Below are 24398 nucleotides of genomic sequence, written 5' to 3' on the forward strand. Positions count from 1 at the left end.
TTTTCCTCAATTTATAGAACAGCCGCCACCGATTACAGTCTTTGACCAAAGTTTTCTTATTTACGTTTCCTCCCGGGGGACCCCCAGTATTTTTCCAATGTGCCAGGACTCTTCTTCAAAATTCCCCCGCTCGGTTGGTTACCCATTATTTACTGGATTATTATTATCATCTCAATCCTGTTGTTACCAAACAAATGACTAAAATTAAAATCACGCTTCCTAGGTATAACTAATTATTATTAAAATAACTCGTTCACTCTCATTTTTCAATAGCTTCGTCCATCTCCGGCTGTTTCCCTGGCGGGAGAACAGCACCGCGGATCACGGCTCCGCACTCGCTTCGTGCTACAAGCACGTCTCAGTCACTCACACGCAAACAGGACGAAAACGAGTTTTACAACCACAGCAATACCCAACCGTACAAACAATTAATACATCTCCTGGAATCACACAAACAGTCACACGGGCTTCAGCCATTAACATTTCAGCTTCCAGATGGTTACCGACTCCGGTGGGACTCAAACCCACAATCGAAATTGCCGTTACTGATTGCAGTGGGACTTGAACCCACAATTGAAACTGGTTTTTTACCGACTCCGGTGGGACTTGAACCCACAATCCCCATTGATTAAGGGCACACCATTAGGGCGACAGCTGCCCGGTACATGCTGTCCTGCACAAGTTTCACCTCGCGGCTTATGGAGAGCTCCCCAGTGAACCGGTCCCCAACCCGAGGAATGAAACAATTCCTTTTTAAAGATGGTCCTTGTCTGTTCCCACAGTGATCCGACTGAGGCGAGGAGTCCCTCTGGAGAAATCTCCTGGGGGCACCAAGGAAGTGTTTTTTCTCAATGGGTCCTGCAGCCGAGCAGAGAGGGTCTCATCTGGGTCGCCAAAACTGATTCCCGAAAAGTCAGTGCAATTGAAATTGAACTTTCCAAGACACATTTTGGAGTTTTAGAAAGCGCCGTTCTTTATTGCGGCGCTGGGTGCAGGATGTCTCCTCCTGGCTGCACCCTCAGCCCCTGGACAGAACCTTCATCGCACACCGCGACCACGCGTGTCCATCACGTGTGTCCGTAGTCATTGTCATTCTCTGAAACAGTCGGTTCATTTTCTCTCGCTTTACATGGAAACCCCTTCCCACGCTCAGCCCTCTAGGGAGGACACTAGGGCACCAGTGCAGAGGGGGTAATGGGGTGATGGATGGGGGGCGGGGCCGAGGGGAAGGGCGGGGCCAAGCAGGGCGGGGCCAAGCAGGGAGGGGCGGCACAAAGGTCAATGCCAGCGCTGGGGGGCGGAGCGACTGTCGCCCAGCGACCATTGTTGCACGAGTGGCCAGGGTGTCCAGTGCCCATGGGCAACCACGTCTTGGACTAGTCGCAGCCGCATCCTCGACTGGTCGCAGCCACGTCCTTGCGCCGCTGCGTCCTCGAGTGGTCGTTTCCGCATCCTTTCTCCTTCACTGCCGCGTCCTTTCCCCTCCACTACCATGAGGATACGACTGCCCTCCCTCATCGAGCTGAACAACTTCCCAACGAAGCTGTGGCTGCTGGTGAACAGCCCATACGTCAGCTCCATCCGCTGGGATGCCCGCGGCGAGGGGCTGCTCATCAACCAGCTGCTCTTTGAGCGTGAGCTGCTGGTGGCAGAACAATGCCGCACCATGGGGCCAGACGCGGCTGCAGAAGCTGACTGCCTCCTCGAGACCAAGAGCTTCAGCAGCTTCATCCAACAGCTCAACCTCTACGGCTTCCGCCAGTCGGTGATGGGGCTGGAGGGCAGTGTGGAGGGGGCCGAGCCAGGCTTGATGGGTGTCAATGGCGGCAGCTCCGCTGGGCTCCTGCACCACTTCCACAGCCCACACTTCCGCATCGACCGCCCCGACCTCCTCAAGCACCTGAAGCACCTGACAAGCACCAACACGGTGAAGCTGGCGGCCACCTCAGAGGTGAACGGTCACCCACCCGACCACTTCCAGCAGCTGCTGGGCACACCGCTGCATCCGGATCCGTTGCTGCCACCTTTGATGCTCGGCAAGGCTGGTGGGCCTGGTGAGGCAGGGCAGTCCACGTGGGGCCAGGGTGGGCTTGAGAAGCACTGGATGGTATGGGAGAATCAGCACTCCTCTGAGGGAGGAGGTTACCTGTCCTTGCTGGTGGCCACTCAGTTCACCTGCTGTAGGCAAACGGTTGTTCTTTGTGCCAGGAGATCTGCTGCCAGTAAGCGTGGACAAGGTGGTTCACGTGTGTTTCCATCTGCCTGTAGGCTACAGTAGGGTCCCCATTGTGTACTACACTAAGCAGTCTCGCCCCATCTCTGGGGGGCCTCAGGACAGGTGGTGCAGATCGCCTGCGGGGTGCCCAACAGTGAGTTTTGGAGGGTAGCAGAGCCTGCGGGTGGGCGTCCCATGCCCAGGAAAGCTTGCACCGCCCTCAGATTGGGCTGCTTTTGACTGCTTTCTCAGCAGGGAGGACCAGCCCGGCAGCCCTGGAGAAGCCTCTGGACCTGCCTGAGCTGGGGCCAGACGCCTTTGCCGAGGCCTTTCCAGAGCTGGCAGGGGACCACTTGCAGTTCGAGGATGAGGAGCCGTTCATGGTGGACATCAGCAACACCACGGACAGCAAGGACAGCATCCCTGACAGCCCCCACCTGACTGCCCTCTTCAACAGGCTCCCTGACCTCTCAGAGTACGTGGCAGAGGGGGCAGCAGTCCTCCCTACCCGGCTGACGGTGAGTTCCATGGAGACTTTGGTGGAGAGCCCCTTGGAGGGTCACCCAGAGGGTTCTCCAGAGACTCCCCTGAAGGCTGCTCTGGAGAATCCTCTGCTGAGTCCCTCATCTGCCCCCCAGCATCAGCCGCCCTGCATGGCCCAAGCGGTGGAGGAGGTGCCGCAGAGACAGCCTCGGGTGGTTCTGACCCGCTTGCGGCTGCCGCCGGGCTTTGTCTCCTGCCGGGTGGCACCCAGCTCAGGAGAGGCGAGCAGCAAGCGGCCCAAGCGCCCCATGCTAGTCGGTACCCACAAGACACAGGACACCGTCCCACGGAAGAAGAGCAAGAGGGCGGCGGCGTGCCGGCTGGCCAAACGCTCCAACACTCGGCACCCCAACCGCCGTCAATAGGTTCCTAGAGAAGGTGTGGAGCACGGGTCTCTGTGACACACAACCTGCACTTGCCCACTCCAGCCCCAGCCCTCTCCCGTATCTCTCTTTCTTTCTTAATTAAATTTCTTAATGTAATTTCTTAAAGGTTTGATGTTCCTCTCACAGCACCTCCACCGGCGGTCACTGGTGCAGCAGGAGGCGGGGGGGTTAACACAGCCCCTGCCGCACATGTACCTCTGACCCTCCGCCTCTTCACCCCAGTATATGAGCAACCCCCCATGATTCCGGACGGAGACGTTTCATCACAACCGTAATTCCCGGACTCACCCCTTTAGTCGGATCCCATCCTTCAACTGCAAACACAGGAAACAAAAACCACTCCTTTCAAATCTCCCTCACCTATATAGCTCCGTATGGAAACACACACAGCTGCCTGACAGCAGCACAGCCGTCACAGGCACCGTGATCCGGCTCCACCAAATCCAGCAGCGGTGATCTCCAGACCTCACTTGGATTTCAGTCATCTCTGTGACGGGCCAGCTCTGCCAGTGGGTTAGACTGCACCTGACTCCTAGGAGAGTACCTGTGGGAGGCTGAGCTTAGTGGTCTTCTCCATCTAAATCACGTGCAGAGGTTGGCTTCACTTTTAGGGTCCACAGCCGGCTGTGAGCACTTGGGTATGGTGGGCAGGGCTGCCATCGCCTGCCTGAGCCAACGGAGGACAACACGTGTGACACTCGGTGCTGCCATAACAGCATGTTTTTCATTTGTCAGCCTTTCATCAGTACAGCAGCTCCAAAAACTCGCCTTCTACGTTTGGCAGCTCTGCCCAAATGTGACACGCTGGCCCTGCTCACATTTGTGAAACGCCTCCCGCAGCGCAGGCTGGGTCGTTTTGCTGTCTGTCCTTTCACAGTCATCTCTGCGTTCCCACGTGTGTCAGCGGTTGGCGATGCTCTGGCTGGTTCATGTTCAAATTCTGTCCATGCAGCCATTCCCTTCGCTGGTGCCAATAATCCTGCGTGGCCCGACCCACCGCCTCGAGACCTTGGGCTCCAGCCCATTAATGCTGCAGCTCTCTGAGCTTTGCTTCTCTCTCGGGTGACACCCATGACGATGAAGAAGGAGCGTGCCACAGCTCTGCTTAAAACATGAAAATCAGTATTAAACAGGATTGACACAATTACAGCCCAGTGGGGCTTCACTCCTTACCAACTCCTGTGAGCAACAGACACCTTTAATTCAGGTCTCTGGTTTCTGACCAATTCCTTATCCATCTTAATAATGTACCACCTCACTCGTATTAGAGAACGTTTACAACAATCTATCAAGGGAAACTTTGTCAAACAGCTTTCTACAAATCCCAACACACTAGATCTAGTAATTTAATTTAATAGCTGCTCTGTATTGTAAAAGCAACCACTTCCTTTTTCTCTAACGGTGAGAAAAGAAAAAAATGCTTCAAGTCATTACATGAGCCTTACTCTGCTCAGATTATATAATGTGACTGCTTCAAAGAACATTTTTTAGTAAAACCTGCCAATTTGCACTTGCAGAAAAACTGTGCTTTGCTGGTTGGTTTCCTTACCTCCTACAATGCACATTCCCATTGAAGCTGCAAGTCCATCACCTTAAATAGTTCCTTAACACCAAAAAGAAAAAATGCAGAAGAAAAATACCACTTATCTCCACCACCTTCTGTGTGCCAGAGAGATCAAACTGAGGGAGCTCATGGATCACCCTTATCTTTTTTTTCTCAAAGTACAGCCCCAGCAGAAAAAGGTCTCATATTATATTTAAAAAAAAGAATATTCCAACCCCTGCAGCTGCAGAAGGAAGTTTTAACATGTTTTCCATGTGTTTTCAAAACTTATAACGCAAATCAATTTAACTGTAAATTAATTGTATTTCTTAAAACCCAGGCACATGGAAATCTGACTTGTTTTTAATTAATTGTATGTAGTCAGCTGGGCAGTGGTATTTTTCATCAAACAGGAACAACAGCTGAGATGCTGGGACAAGGGATGATACCAAACTCCTCCCCTAAGATCCATCACCAAAAAGCCATCTCCACAGCCCAGAATATTCTACGGCAGACACAGTGAGAAGAGAGAAAAGATCGTTTTATCGCGAACATCTACTGGGGCAGAGGGAGGCAGCGCCCAGGAGTCACAGCGGTTCAGCCAGTAGCCAGACAGCGGCACCTGCAACGACAGAGTCCAAAGCCCTGATAACCCACAAAGGCAGGACCAGGCACCACGGGGCTCCCCCGGCTGTGGGGAACGCCGCTTACGAGGAGCTGCTCACGGCCCAGAGGAGAGAGCTGTTGCTGGCATTGACTATGGGATGGCTGTGGCCCCTTGTCCCCACGTGTGATGCCCTTAGAGACCGGTGCGCGTGCAGAGATGCACAGTGGCCCTGTGGCATGCAGCGGGGCTCCGTCGGGAGCCGCTGGGGAGCTGCCATGGAGTTCTTTCCGAACCCCGCGGAGCACCGTCCCTCGCCAGAGAGTTGGGCTGACTCAGAGCAGTGCTCAGAGTTGGGGAAAATGGGCAGCAGGGCCTGCTACACACCTGGGCTTCCTGACCTTCTGGATCTTCCTGCTTTTTCTGTAGCGCCTGTCTTCCGTCTCTTCCTTTCCGGCTGATGCTCCCTCTCCTCTGCCCAGGTCTTTTTTCTCTTTCTTCTTCTTCTGTTTTCAGTTTCTGGCGTCAGCAGGTGGCAAGGGACACCCTGGACCTGTAAGCGAGCGTTTGGCAAATTGCTACCTCAGCTCTACAGAGAAGAGCCCTCTGCCTGGTTGGCATTAGCCCTTTCTTCCGAGGGCCTCACTTTGGAACACCATGTTCACACAGGAGTGCGTTTGGAAGGGGACAGCATTCAGCAGGGAGCCTGCAGTCCCCCTCCGAGCAAGACTTGCCCACTTCATTGTGCCGCGGTGCCGTACCTCTGCCTCTTCCGATCCCACCACCGAGTCCGCCCCTGCTGCTTTCTGGAGGACGGGCAGAGATGGTGCCCTGTCCCCGAAGGCTTTTACCTGCCGCTTCACTTCTGCTTCTCCTGCAGGGCCACGTTGCTCTCTCAAAGGCAGCTCTGGAAAGCAAAAGCCCATGCAGCAAAGTGACTCCTGGGAAGTGGACAATGGCTGCAGCAAAACCTACCCAAAGCCCTACACCAGCTGCCTGCTCAAGCTCTGACAGCCCTCAGCCCCTCCTCATACCTGTGCATCCGTCCGTGAGTGCTGGTGACTCCTCAGCTGAGGGACTGGACACCAAGGCCATCTCCTCCCCAAAGAGTTCCCTGCAGTTGTCGATCAGGAACACCCTGGGGACAACTGGGATGCACCGGAGACAAGTGGGATGTGTTGGAGAAACAGCCTTGGGGTAGCAGGGACACATCGAGGCCAGCTGGGACTCACCAGGGACAGTCAGGATGCACTGGGGACACACCAGGCACGGGGGGACCCACAGGGACACCCTGCACCGCCTTCCCCGGGGGACCCCCGGCCCCGCCGCTCACCCCCACCCCCCCCCCCGCAGCACGTTCCGGTGCCGGCAGCAGCGGGGACCCCCCTCCGCACCGCGGGGCTGTCGGTGCCCCCGAGCTGCGGCCCGACTTCCACGGGGATCCCCCCCCGCCAGCGCCGCCGCCGCTCCCCGCCCGCCGCGGCGCGGCCGGACTCACCGGGGGCTACGGCGGGGCGGAGGCGCGGGGCGGCACGGCCGGGGCTGGCCCGGCGGCGCCGGTGATGTCATGGTTCCACCGGGCCCGCTCCGCCCCGCGCCCCCACCGCCGCCAACCCGCTCCCGGGGGCGGCGGGTGTCCCGGTGCCGCCGCGTCTCTTCCTCGGGGCCGGGCTCCCCCCTCCCGGCCCGGTGCCTCCCCCCAGCGCGATCCCCGGGGCTGCCCGAGCGGGACCCGGTGCCCCCGCCCCGGCATGAGCTCGGCCCGGTTCCCCCCCGCCCCGCTGCAGCCCCCGAGCTCCGGGGTCTCGTGCGAAGGACCGAAACGAAGTGAGCGAGACCCGAAGGCGGGGTCCCACCGGCAGCAGGTCCGCAGGTCCAGGGAGCAGAGGGGTCGCCCCCCCCAGGGGGGCCACTGATCACCCTGCATCCACCCGTGTCCCCCCCAGCCCAGCTGCTCCGTCTCACAGCTCCTCTGTCGCCCCTCGCCCCAGGACAGGGGGGACACACAATGTCCATCTCCATCGCTTTATTGGAAGGGGGGGGGGGGGGCAGTCCACACGGAAGGGAACCTCATTCCCAGACCCTATGTCACAGGGCCCATGTCACATCCCCGGTCCCAGAGCCCCCCACCCCTGGCAGCACACAAGGCACAGACCCCGCGGCAAAGGATCCCACAAGCTCCGGAAGCACCAAGAGCCACTAGGCCTGTCCTTGCTCCCAGTCCCACTGCAGCTTCTCCCCAGGTCATCCCTGCAGAGAGGGCAGGCAGAGCCGGGGAAACGAGGGGCTGGGGTCCCCGCTGCGGGGTTTCGGCCCCCATTGCTCCAGGGACACCATTGGCAGAGGAGCTGGAGCTGCGGCTCAGCCCGGCACCGGGCGAGGACACCGTCCCACCGCTGGGCTCCGTCACCAGTGGGATTCGCGAGGGAGTGGACAGAAGCCACCAGTCTCAGCTGACGGACATCGGCTCCAGGCTCCCGTTGGCAGCCATTCCATGGGCCAGGGCAGCACAGGTGGATCCCTCTGGCTGCCTCTCATCCCTGGGCCCCAGCCGGGACGTGGCCATCAGCAGGTGACCCTGTCGGGGAACAGAAACGCCGCGGTGGGCTGGCTGCCGCGGGTGCTGCCCAGGCAGGGGCAGGGCAAGCCCAGTCAGTTGTTGCTCCCACACAAATTGGCTGTTCCATGGGGACCGGAGCGCCAACAGACTGGGAGATGTTTCCTCTGGACTCCTGCTTGAAACCAACGGCTACAGCAAGCCGGTGGCCTTGATTTAGGGCCAAAGAGGGAAAAAGGAGGATCAGACACACTTCAAACCGCCAGCAAACGGTCGGGGCACAGCCCGAGGCAGCACGGGCAGATCAAAGCATGCACATAAGGCAGTGCCAGGTCATTGGGAGGGACTGGTTGGAGCATCGGACATCGTCGACAAAGGCCAAGCACCTCTGGCTGGAATGGACGGTGTGCGCCTGCAAGTCCAAGAGAAGAGCTCAGAGCTGTGCTGGAGTCATCCGGCTCTGCTCCAGAGAAACCCCCCCGGCTACACAACACTCACGTCCTGCTTTCAAAACACGCCAAGACCAAACTCCCCGTTCCGCTCCGGCAGAGCCTCACTCCTCATTATCTCCTTCCCATTCAAGCCTTTACTAAACAGAGCTGAGATAATAAGGCACGACTCGATTTCCATAGGAAGAACTCCACCTCAGAAGTATGTCTCAACAAACAGGGCTTCTCAGACTTATCCTTCAACTTTCAGAAGTCAGGGAAGGGAACGCTTCGAATTTTAAAATGGTTTCCAAGAAACGGCTGCACACAGCTGCCAATTTAGGTTCATGTGTGACGCAAGGCGCCTGCCTTTGGGTCCCCGCAGGTCACAGGGCAGTCTGGGTTTCACCATTAGAAGGAGGAGTATTTTCCACACATTCTTCAGTGATGAAAATCAGGCTACCCTGTACCGAGTGCTCCCTTTCAAAAGGGAAAATTCTCCAAGCCCACACTTTAACTTCTGCAGTGTTGGTGCTATTTAAAATGACTCGAGGAACCCTCAGCGTCTCAGCCAACACATGGATACTGAGGGTGCTGGCCAGGACCAGATCTTTGTGCCCTTACAGAAGGGGCCATCCGGCAGGGCCAGAGCGGACCTGGCCTTGGACCACTCCAAGAAAGGGACAAGAGGAGCGACTCAGCTTCCCAGCGAGGCTGTAGCTGCAGCCGGAGGCAATCCCCGCGCTGCTGGACACACCTGCTGGGCAGCGCCGTCGGTCGCCAGCATCCTGCGCTCCTTCAGCTGCCGGTGGAGCAGGGCCTCCACGCCGCAGCGCTGCCGGTAGCGGTGCAGGTGCTTCAGGCGCTTCAGGTTCTCGTGCTCCTTGGCCATCAGCCCCTCCGGGCCCGTCAGAAGGCTGCTGCCTGCGGGGAGCGAGGGAGGGGTCAGAAAATACCACCCCATCTGCCATGTCCTTCCACATTATTATTTTTTTGGTACCAAGAGCCAAAATCAGCTGTGGAGAGCTCCAACAGCTGACTCAGGACACAGAATTCAACGCACAGAGGGAACGAGCAGAGTTGCATGTACAGATAGGAAGCACATCTTTTGGTTACACAAGAAGATGACAAAGCAGACTCCATCCCGAAATTTATCCTAACTTCTCTCTGCACATGAGGAACACTTGATATTCTCAAATACCATTTAAAATAATGTGTCTAGTCAAAAGTTGTGGGAAACTATGGCTGGTCCGTGGATCCCAGGACAGAAGATGAAGAAACTGACCTTGTAGAGCTTGCTGTGGACCCCTGCAGACCTGAAAACTCCCTGAACAGAAGAAATGGAAACAACTTGCAGGTGCTGGGAGAGCCAGGGAGCCGTAAGATAAGGAGGAACTGTGAGATAAGAAACTGGACTGTGTTTCTGCACTAATTGTGTGATGTAATGAATTTGTCTTGGATTACATGGAGCGCGTGATCACCAATCATGTACTAGGCTGAGGTGCGTGCACAGCTAGGTGATTAACCAATCACCTAATTGCTTATGTTGTGTGCACTGTTAGAATTAGTATAAAAGTGCTGAAACCTGCAAGAGTGAGATGGAATTAATTATATAATAAATGAGTACTACTTCAGCAACAAAAAGTCTATTGTGATTTCTGCGGGCAGAATAGAAGTTTGTCAAATTTCAGCTCACTCCTGTCCGTGCAAGTTCTGGAAGCTTCCCGTAAGCACCCCGAGCTGTAATTACAGGGCAACGCTGGGGATCTGCTTTTCTATTACTGGTTTGCTAAAAAAGAGTTCTACAAAATCATTATGTACCAAACTCCCAGTTATTTTTACTTGGGACGGAGCTGTATTATGCCATTTTCCAGGATGAGCTGTTCTAAGACCACGCTAGAGAGAGCGTTCTTTGCACTGCAACGCTTGCAACCAGTTACACAGCCCGGTTCTGCCTCTGAAGTACAAACTCCTGCCTCCAAGAGTATGTTCCGTGCAGAGAGAAATTTTACTGAGGCAGAAATGCTGTTGCAAGGGAAAGCTGCATCTGTGCTAAGGAGGAATATGTCATTACAGCAGCACTGGCGGAACCTCCGAATCAAACTTCTGCTGATTGTCCTGGTTTTAGCTGGGACAGAGTCAGCTCTTCTTTTTAGCAGCCAGCAGAGCTCCGTGTTTTGGTTTCACTCAGAGGCTCGCTCTGAGAAGAATGCTGATAGCAAGTTGATGTTTGAGACTCCAAGGACTTTTCGGTGTGCCGGAGTGCAGAAACACGGCGGGATAAGGGGGGAGCATAGCTGGGACAAGGGGGACACGATTCCCCTTGTGATTTGTGTGGAACTTAAGATTGAGGCCAAACTGGCCAATCAGTATTCCATATCATGCAGTGTCATGCCCAGTATAAAAGCGAGGGACAGCGGACAGAAGGGCTTTTGCGCTTTTGCTCTTTTGCGCTTGCTGCCCTTTTGCTCTATTGCCTTTTTTTTCTCTCTCTCCCAGCACTCCCACTCTCAGAGTACTACCTCTCTCTCTCTCTGCCCCTCTCTATTTCAGGGCGTCGCGTTCGTCCGGGATTGCAGCTTCAGGACGAGACGGGCTTCGCATACGAGGGGGTGGTGAGCACCTACCCTGTGTATTAAATCATCTGTATTAAATCATTCTTATCTCAACCCACGGGTTTCCCGTTTATCCTTTAATTCTCTCCCTCATCCCTGGGGGTGGGGGAGGGTGAGTGACCGGCTGTGTGTAGGTTCGGCCTAACCCATGACACCGATACAGACAGGACCTTGCAGGTGAATAAATTTTTTGTTTAGAAAACCAAAACCAGGAAATCCCATACAAAAAAAAGAACTTTTGTCTCAGAATTAACTTTGTAGTCTCATTTCCTGGCAGCACTGCAAACTTTGAAGAGCAAAGAAACACAGCAACCTTTCTAACCCAAACGATACCAATCTCCAGGCATGGGGCCAGCTACAGAAATACCTTCTCTAACTGACTTTGGGTCCTACAGCAATTTTCACCCTTATGGAGACAGAACTGCTCCAAAATCTACTTCTACAAAGGGCAATTTTTTTTTTCTTAATGCAGAGTTCTGCTGGTGTTTTAGAGAAATGCTGTGCCCTTGGCCAGAGAAATACAGATCAGTGACTACCTGTACCAGTACTTGCCCAAGGCTTCACGCTCTCCTTTGCGGCTGTGCAGGTATCAGCGCTTCTTCTCCTTCAGAAGGTGCTGGAGTCGCTTGAACTGGTCAATGTAGAGTGACTGCAGGTGGATCAGCTTCTCCCACATGACCAAAGTCACGTCCTCAGCTGTGTATACACCAGCATGCCTGAAAAACACCCACACAAGAAGGGAGAAGTTTCTAAGGGTCCCTCAGGGTTGTTCTCTTGACCAAGTGAGACGGACGTTCTCAGAAAACTGTGCTCTGCTGGATGTTGATAACTGTTCTGGGTCCTTCCATCCACAGCAGTCAGAACATCTGACAGGCATCAGAGAACAAGAAGCACAACTGTCAGCAGCCGGGAAGAAAATTCACCTACAAAAAGTAGATAAACAGGCACTCCTTTATTCCTGCACAGGGGAACATGCTTGGATGGAGCTATCCCCCGTGTCCCCCTGTGCAGGAATAAAGGAGTGCCTGTTTATCTACTTTGTGTAGGTGAATTTTCTTCCCGGCTGCTGACAGTTTTGCTGCTAGCAGTTTTGGCCACGCAGATGGGACCTTGCGAGTGAGACTGGAAGGGATCAAGCGCTGATGGAACTCCGGCTGGCGCCGAGGAATGCTCAGGGAGGACCAACACCCTCGACCCATAAAGCTCCTCGCAATGTTCCTTGGAAAAGGGAACTTTTTTTTTCAGGATTGGGTGGCACAGCCTGCCCACAAGGTGCAGCGAGAGCTGCCAGCGTTGGGCTCGGAGGGCACCTGCTGGGCTGCGTTTGGAGCCCCGGCGTCTGCCCGTGAGTCAAAGGCAAAGCTGTGGCTGGGTCGGTCTTCGGTGACTCTGTTGGGTACTTGGGTTGTTCACTCCTTGGAGTGCTTGGTTTGGGATTTGTTTGTCCTGTTTTGTGTCTCCTGTCCAGTAGCAGTTTTTGAGTATTTTGTTCAGTATTTGTTTATTGTATATTCTGTCTATTTGCTCTACAAAAATTCTCATTAATATTTGCTTATAGAACATTTTGCTTGGTGTTTGTCTTTTGGGTATTCTGCTTGGTATTTCTTTTAAGTGTTTTGTTTGATAATTGTCTTTTAAATATTTTGTTGTGGGATAGCATCAGGACTTGGAGAATTGTTTAAGAGCAAAAGTTGTTGGAATGATTTGTAGGTAATATTGGATAACTTATTAGACAGTACTGAAAGGCAGATGGTGTTAAAAACCGGAAAAGCACAGAGAGAGGCAGTACTTATGATTAATGTGCTTTCTGGAAGCTTGAACAGAATTTTCCTTCGGGAGACCCTCAGTGGGACCCGAATGAAACAGAACACGGGACAAGATTAACTCGATACTAAAAATGGGTGTTATATGGAATAAAACAGGCAATGCCAAAAGCTTTGAATTGGTTTAAACTATATGAAGTAAAACAAGGTAAGAATAAATCTCCCTCTGTGTCCTTTAAAAAAAAAAAATTGAAAGAGACTTCTAAAAAAAATAATAAAAATACACTGACTTGAAATTGGAGACGGAGACAGAACAATGGGCTCTGATTTTTATGGGGTAGTCAGTTCCTGATATAAGGAGAATGCTCCAAAAATTTAAAGGGTTGCCCTAAATTGAAAAGAAGTCAGTGAGAAGCTGCAAGAATGACAACTTTAGATGAACGAAGGAAACCGGAGGGGAACCCAGCTGAGCCTCTGGTTACAATTAAGATGGGAGATAATAAAGTTAAATTTTCAGTAGATACTGGAGCAACATATTCTGTTTTAAACACTTGTAAAGGAAAATTGGGAAATAAAATGGTTAATATAATTGGGGTGACAGGGAAACAGGAAAACAGACCATTCCTTCAACCCCTTGATTTAAAATTTGGAGATAAGGTAATTACACACGAATTTTTGTACATACCAGAATGTCCAATACCTTTGTTGGGACGAGACTTGCTATGTAAATTAAATGCACAAACAGTTTTTGAAGAAGGTGAAATCCTTTTGAAAATTCCAGAATCCAAAACCAGGGAAATATTGAAGATACAAGAAAAAGCCAAAGGACAAATACCACAAGAAATAGAGGCTGTTATACCTATGGTCTGGAACACAGACATACCTGGTAAATCAAAGACAGTACAGCCTGTGAAAATAAAATCAAAAGAACAGACAAAGCCAGTACGGATCAAACAACATCCAATTAAACCTAAGATCAGACAAGGAGTTCAGAAATTAATTGATAAATTTTTAGAATATAGGGTTCTTGAAGAATGTGAATCAGAATACGATACTCAAATTTTACCAGTGAGGAAACCCTCAGGAGAATATAGATTAGTTCAGGACTTAAGGGCCACAAATCAGAGTTAAAGACACACATCCTGTAGTTGCAAATCCATATACACTTTTAACAAGACCGAAAAAAATGATCAGTGGTTTACAGTGCTTGATTTAAAAGATGCTTTTTTTGTATACCCTTGGAAAAGCAAAGTCAGAAACTCTTTGTTTTTAAGTGGGAAAATCCACAGATTGAACAGAAAACGCAGTTAGAACGGACGAGACTACCACAAGGATTCAAGAATAGTCCAACAACTTTCGGAAACCAAGTGGCAAAGGAACTTGAACAAGGGAAACAAAATGACACAGACCCTAAACCTGGCCATCTGCTTCTGCACTATGGGGACAACATCCCGATTGCTACTGAAGAAAGATCAGCCTGTATAAAGGCAACAAGAGACCTTTTCAATTTTCTTGGATTAAATGGGTATAAAGTGTCTAAAAATAAAGCTCAGACAGCAAATCAGACTGCAACATATCCGGGCTTTGAAATCCCCAAAGGACAACGCCAGCTGGGCACAGACTGTAAAGAAGCATCTGTGGCGTCTCTGAGCCAAGGAATGTTCATGGACCGAGAGCCTTCTTGGGAATGGCTGGGTGGTGCCAGCTCTGGATCAGGAATTACGGTCTGACAGTTAAACCACTGTCTGAGGCCCTGAAGGTGATACCGTTTGTACGGGGCCCGGAACAGCAAAGGGCCTTTCGGGACTTAAAATGGGCCGTGATGATGGCACCAGCACTGGGACTCCCAGACCAAACCAAAGATTTCCAGTTGTTTGTTCACGAAAGGCCACATCCTGCCCTCAGAGTGTTGACCCAGAAGATGGGGAGATAGAAAAGACCAGTTGGATATTTCTCCAAACCACTGGACGCCGTAAGCAGGGGGTGCCCTACTCGCCTCCGAGCAGTCGCTGCGACAGTGATGCTCGTTGCAGAGGCTGGAAACTGACTGTGGGAAGAACCAGAACGGTGTATGTGCCACAGATGGCAATGACTGTGCTAGAACAAAAGGGAGCCATTGGCTATCCCCTGATAAAATGATGAAACACCAAGTAGTCCTGACAGAGCAGGATGATGTAATTTTGAAAACAACTAACCTGATTGACCCTGCAGTCTTTTTAAGTTCTGCACAGGAAGAAGGACAAACAGAACATGACTGTCTGGCGACTATCGACCACGTGTATTCCAGCTGAGAGGACTTAAGGGACGCACTGCTGGAAAATCCTGATTGGGAGCTGTGCACAGATGGCAGCAGCTTTGTGGAAAATGGAATTCGCTACGCAGGATATGTGGCGACAACTGAAAATTATGTTATAAAACCAAATTCTTTACCTTGTACAACTTCAGCTCAAAAAGCAGAGCTGATTGCCTTGACCAGAGCGTTAGAGCTAAGCAAGAAAAAGAAAGTGAATATTTGGACTGATTTGAAATATGTCTTTGGTGTAGTACATGTCCATGGAATCCTATGGAAAGAAAGAGCATTACTATCCTCTCAAGGAACAAACATCAAATATAAGGAAGAAATTTTACAATTAACACAAGCAGTCCAGAAACTGACTGCACTGTCGCAGGCAGTGACCACACACTGTAAAGCACCAGTCAGGAAATACCAAAACAATTATAGCAAATAATTTGGCAGACAGAACTGCAAGGGAAATTGCAAAAAGGAATACTTTACAAATGGCATTAATTCCTACCAAAACCATTACATGACCAAGAGATAAACCTAAATACTCAGAAGATGAAAAATTAGGAAAGTTACTAAATGCAAAGAAAAATTTGGCAGGATGGTGGGTGACAGTAACGGGTCAAGTAGTAATCCCATTCATTAAAAATGAAGGAAATAATACAAACAAAACATAAGGAATGTCACTGGGGAGCAGAAGCATTGGTAGCTCTCCTAAGGAGACACACATTCTCATTGAAAATGCTAGAAATAGCTAAAATGACAACTGAAAAATGTGCGATATGTTTGAAAAACAATCCAGTTATAAAGAGAAAAGTTCAAATGGGAATATTGAAATCGGGAATGGAACCAGGAGATTACTGGCAAGTAGATTTTTCAGAACTACCCCAGCAACCTGCGTATCGATACATCCTGGCAGGGGCTGACACTTTTACAGGATGGCCGGAAGCTTTTCCCTGTCGAACCAACCAAGCACAGGAAGTCATTCAGTGGCTACTGCAAGAAATTATCCCGAGATTTGGGGCACCCATTGGAATTTCCTCGGATAGAGGTTCACATTTCACAGCAGAAATAGTACAAGGTGTTAGTAAAATGTTGGGAATCACTTGGGATTTACGCGCACCTTGGAGACCGCAATCAAGAGGGAAAGTAGAAAGAATGAGTCAAATGTTGGAAAGACAAATTAGTAAAATATGTCAGGAAACTAATTTGAAATGGCCTCAGGCACTGCCACTAATCCTTTTACAAACTCAAGTTCAACCAAAAAGCAGAACATTGGTCAGTCCATATGAGTTATTGCATGGAAAGCCTTAGGAGTCTCCTGAGCCAAATCTGAATACGCATCTGAAAGGAAAACAAGATGAACAGAACTATCTGCTTTCTTTAGGAAAACTCTAACTGCGCTTCGGGGTGCGGTTGTACGGAACAGACCTCTGTCTTTGGAGAATCCAGTGCACGACTTCCTACCAGGAGATCATGTCTATGTGAAGACGTGGACTTCTCAACCTCTCCAGGAACGCTGGAAGAGACCTTTTCAAGTATTGCTGACTGCCTTCACCACCATCGAGATTGCTGAATCGGATGCTTGGATACACAACACAAGGGTAAAGAAAGCTCCACTGTTGTGGTGAATCGTAAATAGGGATCGTGAGACTTCAAAATTGACTTTGAAATATGTTTGATTTTGTGCATCATTCTGAAATTTTCAGAAAATGGATACTGTGGTGGAGATTAATGTTAGTGGGAGCCTGGTTCGAGACGAAAATTGAGCAACAAGAAATATCACTGAAATATGAAAACCCATTAAAATTAAAATGTGATTTTACTCAAATTCCAGACTTTAATCTTGACAAATTGTAGGTGATTAACAATACCTTGAAAGATGAAAGTCAATATTGCTGTTGGCCAGGATATGAGAAATCAGACTGCAAAATCTCTACAACAAAAACCCAGGTACCTACAGAGGTCACAAAGGAGAAACAGAAGCAGAACAATTAATATACCTCCCAAGAAAAACTCAAGAAAATATGATGTTAGGATTGATCATGGAATTTGCCAAATTGCAAAACGTGTCACAAATCACTGCTTGTTTACCCATACCAAGAGCAGTAGGTGACTCAATTCCATGGGGAATTCTAACCATGAATTTGACTAAATTGGAACATGAAAATGAAACTACACAATGTGAACAAAAACCAGTTATTAATGGCAAGAGAAAGTAAAAATTATTAGGAAACAGTGAAAAGTTCAGGAAATCGAGCTGATTGTAAGAAACTACTAAAACATGTTTTTACTAAGATAGGAAGGTTTTGGAATGTTGGATGGTGTTCTTATGATCAGCCAATAAAGAAAAATATAAGGCAAATGATCATGGAATGGAAATGTGATAAAATTAAACAACGAGTCACAGAATCACAGAATGTTAGGGATTGGAAGGGACCTCAAAGGATTGTCTAATAATAAGGTGACAAGTTGGGACTCTGTCTGGTCAATGACCATTTTAGCACAATTCCAGCACACGGCAAAGGCTACTTGGTTTTTTACTTGGGACGGGTCAATTTTTGCAACTTGGCCATCGGTACAGGATAAAGGAAGCACAACCTGAGAAAAGGAAAATCCAGTGTCACGGTGGAAATGCAAAAAGATATAGAATTGCAGTACTGGTGACAGAATAATCCAAGATATTCCCCCTCTAGCTGTTGCTCTAAAACATGGATGTTTTTGTCAAGGCCTTAAAAATAGCCTCGTATTGACTGAAACATATACTCCTAACAGAAGAACAATATTTGGTTGTAAAAAATCTTCAATTCAGAGTCGAGGACACTTAGTTTGGGCAAAGAGTGATGGAACCTGGACGACACATTCACCTCTGGATGGCAAAATAAAGCAAATAACTTTAGCCATGCCAACATTATGTCCAATTTGGAAAAAGGGTCCTTTCAAAGGAACTTTGGAAAATTTGAAATTGGAACTAACAACAAGATAAGAAATAAGTGAAGAATGGAATGAACCTTCTTCAGGGGTAAAAATTAGTTGAGCACTGAAATCCTTATTGACTCCTTTGGCAATATATAGAAACAGGGAATAGATATATCAACTAACAGGTCAGGTAGAAAAGGCAGCAAACGTGACCAGAAAGGGATTCAAGGATTTAAATACACAATTACAAACCACCTCAAAGATGACTCTACAAAATAGAATGGCTTTAGATCTGCTCTTACTCCAAGAGCACGGCATCTGTGGGCACCTGAAAGACAGAACTGACCATTGCTGTGCACACATTCCAGATGTGACTCAAGATGTAGAACATGACTCAGACTTATTGGAGAAAGTGGAAGAAAGCACCCACGAACTTCAGCGGAACATACAAGAGAGCTGGATAGACAAAATTTTTAATGGATTAGGATGGAATTTGAGTTATGAATTATGAATTATTGAGTTATGAGTTATATTGAATTATGCTCCCACCAGCATATAGTGAATAAAGTGCTAATAATGTACCAAAGAGAATATTCAACTTTTAGCATTAAGATGAAAGTATTGAAATGATTTTTCACTGACACTGCTGTACCTATGGGTTTGGCGTGTGTTTAAGAGGGTATCTTCAGTGCACAAAGTGTTATAGCAATCAGGAAACTTAAGCAAGTAAAAGAATTTACTTGATTTAATAAAAAGGGGGGGCTGACAGAGGGAATTTAGGAGTAGACATAAAATCACATAAGAGGATATATATATTAGTTATTGTTTAAATATTAAATACTAACAAGTTATTGCCTAAAATATTAAATGCTAACTGCTACATTAACTACTGTATGAATTATTGATTGTCGAGTTGTGAAGTCCCAGTCCCTGCTGGCTGCCCAGGGAGGAGGCTGGTGAGAGAAATAAGGCAAATACCAGCAAAATTGTAACTCAGGACCCACACATTTGTAAGGAGGAAGGGAAAACAAAAACTAGCCCGTGTGGGCAAGATAAGGACTAACAAGAACTAACATTTGTCTTCAGATAGTGACAGGAAAAAAACCAACCAGATGTCCACTCAAGGACAGGCCAGGCTGGAACCAGTTTGGCTCTGCGAACGCAGCCAAATAATTTTAGGGAAGAGGTGAAAAGTGCACAGTGAGGAAGACCTCCGGCCTTCATCCTGAAGACCCAGGCCCACGACCACCAGGAGGCGTGTCGAGGAGGAGCCTGAGGCGGATCCTGAGGCGGGGACTATAGAAATGATCTCCTGGGAGAAAGTGACCTTTTAGGGGGGGGCTATGAGGGTGTTTGTATAAATACAAGAAAACTGCCACGGCGGGGGGGCGTCTTGGTGGAGCGGAGACTCCCGGCGCACCCAGCGCTGTTTGCTTTTATTCGCCTAATAAATGGTAAACTTTAACTGGAGTTCTGTTTGGGACTCACTCATTTATCACATCCCCATTCCATTCCGCTCTTCCTCGGAGCTATCGCTGTTCTCTCCTTCTCCGACTCCTTGCCCTGACCCACATCCCTCCGTTTCTCAGTCTCGCCGGGCTGTCTCCCGTCCTTCTCTTGCTCCGTGTCCTGCTCTGTCCCTCCCTCCCTTTTTCTCTCCCCTTCCTTTCCCTCTCCCCTCCGTCCCGCTTCTGTCCCATGTCTGTCACCGCTCTCCCAGTGCCTTCTCCACCCCTCTGCCCGCGCTCTGCTCCCCCGCCCGCCGCTGTCCGCCTGTCCCTCTCTCCTCCTGCCGCCATTCTTCTTCTCTCTGTCCTGTTTGCCTTCTGCCCCCTTCCCCCCCAGCTCCCTCCCGCTCCAGCCCTGTGCCGGCCCCTCGCCCGTCCTTCCCTCCTCCACTCCCTGCGCAGCTCTCCTGCCTCCATCTCCTCACCCCCCCCGTCCCTCTCCCGCCCCTCCGTCCCTCTCCTCATCGCTCTGTCCGTCCTCTGTCCGTCCCTCTCCCGCCCCCCCGCGCCGCCCCACCTCTCTCGGCCGCTCCGTCTCTCCCCGCCTTCCCGCTCCCCGCGGGCTCTGGGCCGGGACAGCCCCGGGGCGGCCATGAGGCCGCGGGAGGAGCCGGGGACGGTGTGACACAGGGGCGGAAAGCGGCGGGAGCGCCCCGGGGCACGCTGGGAGCCGTAGCCCCGGGGCACGCTGGGAGCCGTAGTCCCGGCGCACGCTGGGAGCCGTAGCCCCGGGGCACGCTGGGAGCTGTAGCCCGGCCGCCATGCTGCCGGCGATGTGGTTTTACGTTCCGTGCACGAGGCGCCGTGCTGTGCGCCTTCGCGCTGCGGGGGCTGTGGGAACCCCGCGCCCCCCGCCGAAGAGGCCGCCTGTGCGACGGGCGAAACAGCCGCCACCGCCACCGGCTGAGCTAAAGGCGGCTGAGGGGCTGTCGGCGGTTGGCAGAGCCCCGGTGGGCCAGGAGCGAGGCTGAACGTGCGAAGGAGGGGCTGCGTTTTAGCCATCCTGCGCTCTCTGCGAGGCACAAAGTGCGCTGGCTTTCCCAGGGAAAAAAAAAAAGGATGTCTTTCATTTTTTCAGAGGGTTTCCTGTGCAAAGTGGATCCTTCAGAACAATCTGGGTGCTTGGTGTTCTCCAGGGGGCCCAAGTGGAGGAAGGTCAATCCTCCTGACTGGTGTCAGCAGGGATTATGTCTCCAGGCGTGCTTCTGTGCACGGAGAAGCTTCCTGAGTTTCTTTGCTTGGCAGACCTGGTGTGCCTTCCGCTCTCCTTTGCTTCCTGTTGATGGAGTGTTTCAGCAGTGATCAGATAGGGAGCAAATATTTCTTAGACTTGTGTTTCCCTAAATACAGTAAAGATCCTCAACCTATTTAGACTTGGGTAATGGAACAGCACTTCTGGCTTCCATCTGTTATAAATTGGGACCACAACGGATCATAATTCAATTATGATTTTATTAATTATAGCAAGTAGAATATGAGCAAAAACAGCGCTGGACGACAGGGGAGTCTGCGCTCCACCAACTGCCGTCCCTTGTGTGAAATATGTTCCTTTGATTCGTGTCAATATGGTGGTAAGGAGCGGGGTGTGCCTTATTTAAGAGAAGTGATTATCTTAGTTTAAGATCTCTGTGAAATGCAAAAACATAAACTTGCGAAATTCCTCATGATGCTGCTGACCGCCAGAGTGATACACAGGATGCTCTGGCACTGCAGAACAAAGAGCTCTGGTGACAGTTCATCGTGATGCAAAACGAGATAAAAGGAAATGGTGAAAAGGTAGAAAAGGATGGAGAGCATAGATGCTGGGAAACTCTCTTCAGGTGGTCACCTTCAGCTCCAGGATTTTTCAGTCATTTAAAATATCCTGTGACAATACTGTTAATAGCTGCAGCTGCTTTAATATTGCTACTGACACTGTTGTACATATGGGTTTGGCGTGTATATTTTCAGTGCACAAAGTGTTATATCAATCGGGAAACTTATGCAAGTAAAAGGATTTACTTGATCTAATAAAAAGGGGGGGGGCTGACAGAGGGAATATAGAAATACTAACAAAATCACATAAGAAGGTATATATTAGTTATTGTTTAAATATTAAATACTAACAAGTTAATTGTTTAAACACTCAATACTAACTGCTACACTAACTGCTGTATGAATTATTGCTTGCCTTAATTAAAGTGTGAAGTCTCAGTCCCTGCTGGCTGCCCAGGGAGGAGGTTGGTGAGAGAGATAAGAGAGATGCCAGCAAAGTCGTAACTCAGGACCCACACATCTGTAGGGAGGAAGGGAGACAAAAACTAGCCTATGTGGGCAAGATAAGGACTAACAAGAACTACAACCAGATGTCCACTCAAGGACGGACCAGGCTGGAACCGGTTTGGTTCTGCAAACGCAGCCAAATCGGGAATTTTAGAGAAGAGGTGAAAAGTGCACAGTGAGGAAGACCTACGGCCTTCATCCTGAAGACCCCTGCCCACGTGAGGAAGACCTCCGGCCTTCATCCTGAAGACCCAGGCCCACGACCATCAGGAGGCGTGTCGAGGAGGAGCCTGAGGCGGATCCTGAGGCGGGGACTATAGAAATGATCTCATGGGAAAAAACTGACCTTTTTGGGGGGGCTATGAATATGTTTGTATAAATACAAGAAAAACTGCCACGGCGGGTGTGCGTCTTGGTGGAGCGGAGACTCCCGGCGCACCCAGCGCTGTTTGCTTGCCTTTATTCGCTTAATAAATTGTAAACTTTGATTGGAGTTCTGTTTGGGACTCACTCATTTATCACAATTGGGGGCTCGTCCGGGATGGTCTTAGTTCCTGAAGTCTGACCTGATCTAGGAGAGGCGCCTCACCATTTACTTTTTTGGTGACTCCTGGTCGGGTTGGGTCGGGACTGACACCATCCTGAACCTGAATAGAAGCAAGCAAAGAATTTTATTTTTATACGAGCTCAGCTCCCTTGCCGGCTTCAGTAGTTTTGTTTTGCCCGTAATTCTCTGCGCGCAGACCCGAGCGACCATTTGGTATAATCCCAAACGAAGACAGCGGAGCTGTGAGTAACGCCGCGTGTGATTGTGGTGTGCGTATACTGTTTGGTTCAATCCCGAACCGACCGTGCGTACACCGTTCGGTTATATCCCGAACGACAATCCGAATGACGGAGTCGTAAGAAGACGACGGAGGTGTAAGTATTTAAGGCGTTGATCGTTCGGTTGGGTGGGATACGGTTGCCTGTGTGTGTATGTGTGTGTGTAAGAGTGTGACTGAGACGGAACGTAGTTCCGAAGCGAGTGCGGAGGTCTGCTAACCGCGGTTCCAATCTCCCGCGAGGGACTTGGCCGGTGAAGGACCGAAGCGATTCCTATAGGACTCGTGGGTGGGTGATAGATCATTAACCCCCTGCCAGACACTCATACCAGCAACCAAGGGCTGTAGGAATTGTCACACACTCATATCAGCCACCAAGGGCTGTAGGAATTGCCACACATTCATACCAGCAATCAAGGGCTGTAGGAATTGCCACAGTAAAATTCCTAGATGGGTCAAAACAAGTCAAAGACCCAGGATCAGGAAAAAGGGAGCAAATTACCAGATATACCGGTAGAAAGTCCATTAGGACTAATGATCAGAAATTGGGATGAAAGGGGCCCCAGAAAAGAAAAAGATAAATTAAAATTGATTCACTATTGTATGATTACATGGCCAAAAAAACCTTTAAAGCCACATGTTTTCTGGCCCATTTTTGGATCCTTTGATGATTGGATTTGCGAAGCTTTAAATATATATGTTAATTCAAAAGAACCTTTCAGTCAGGAGGAAAGCGAATATGCAAAATTATAGATCAGGACTCCAGGTCCTTTTTCAGCCCCAATACTTACATTAAAAACGGATAAAAAGTTCGAGGAAAAAAAAAGGAGATAAAAGCAAAGAAAAAAAAAAAGGAGACGATAAATGGGAGCCGCTGGATAATTTACCGCCACCATATCTTAACAATCCGCCTCCTGTGGTGGTTTCCCCCCCGGTGGCCATAATATCCCCATCAGAACTGTCTATACCTCTGCCACCTCCACCGACAGCACCGGAGCTGGAAAAACCCCGGCTGCTTGTACAAGAAGTAAGATTGCCGTACCCAAGGGAGCCTCTTTATATCCTTTACGAGAGGTTCCTCTCGGGGGTCCTCAGGGGGGTATAGGGTTCGTAGCAGTCCCATTAAATACCACAGACATAAGAAATTTTAAGAAAGAAATGGGAACCCTATTGGATAATCCCCTTGAAGTAGCAGAAAAATTGGATCAATTCCTAGGTCCTAATACTTATACCTGGGAAGAAATACAATCCATTTTAGGGATTTTATTTACTGCTGAAGAAAAAGGAATGATTAGACAAGCTGGAATGAGAATTTGGGAAAGACAAAATCAAGCAGGACCCCCGGGAGACCAGAAATGGCCTAATGTGGATCCCCACTGGGATCATCAACAACCCCAGGGGAGACAAAACATGAGGGATCTGAGAACGTTGATCATACAAGGAATAAGGGAAGCGGTTCTCCGAGAGCAAAATATTAATAAAGCATTTAATGAACAACAAGGGAAAGATGGATCTCCAACAGAATGGTTGGAGAGGCTAAGAAAAAAGCCTACAAATGTATTCAGGAATTGATCCGAATACAGTAGCTGGGACCGCATTACTTAGAACGCAACTTGTAGCTAAATCCTGGAAAGATATAAGAAAGAAATTAGAAAAATTAGAAGATTGGCAGGAAAGAGGATTAGAGGAATTACTTAGGGAAGCCCAAAAAGTCTATGTTAGAAGAGATGAAGAAAGACAAGCGGCAAAAGCAAAAATCTTTGTAGCAGTGAGAGAAAGTCAGAGGAATAAAGCCCTGTCTGGGGAAGTAAAAATTAGAAAACATACCCCGGGGGCAGCCGGTTAAAAAAAAAAAAAAAAAAAAAAAAAAAAAAAATCACGGTTCCCATTTGTTACTACTGTAACAAGAAGGGACATGTTCAAAAGACTGCCGTAAGCGAGAACAAG

The 24398-nt window shown here is 49.6% G+C and overlaps 1 non-coding gene across 1 annotated transcript; it reads right to left on the reverse strand.

The window, feature by feature from the left end:
* Positions 1–7945: 7945 nt before the first annotated feature.
* On the reverse strand, positions 7946–8074 carry LOC147525971 (small nucleolar RNA SNORA2/SNORA34 family). The gene has a single exon (XR_015222991.1). It is a non-coding gene; the product is annotated as a small nucleolar RNA SNORA2/SNORA34 family (small nucleolar RNA).
* Between the last annotated feature and the right edge of the window lie 16324 nt (positions 8075–24398).

The sequence above is a fragment of the Tauraco erythrolophus genome, unplaced genomic scaffold (genome assembly GCF_009769465.1).
Source record: "Tauraco erythrolophus isolate bTauEry1 unplaced genomic scaffold, bTauEry1.pri scaffold_47_arrow_ctg1, whole genome shotgun sequence".
Taxonomy (NCBI): domain Eukaryota; kingdom Metazoa; phylum Chordata; class Aves; order Musophagiformes; family Musophagidae; genus Tauraco; species Tauraco erythrolophus.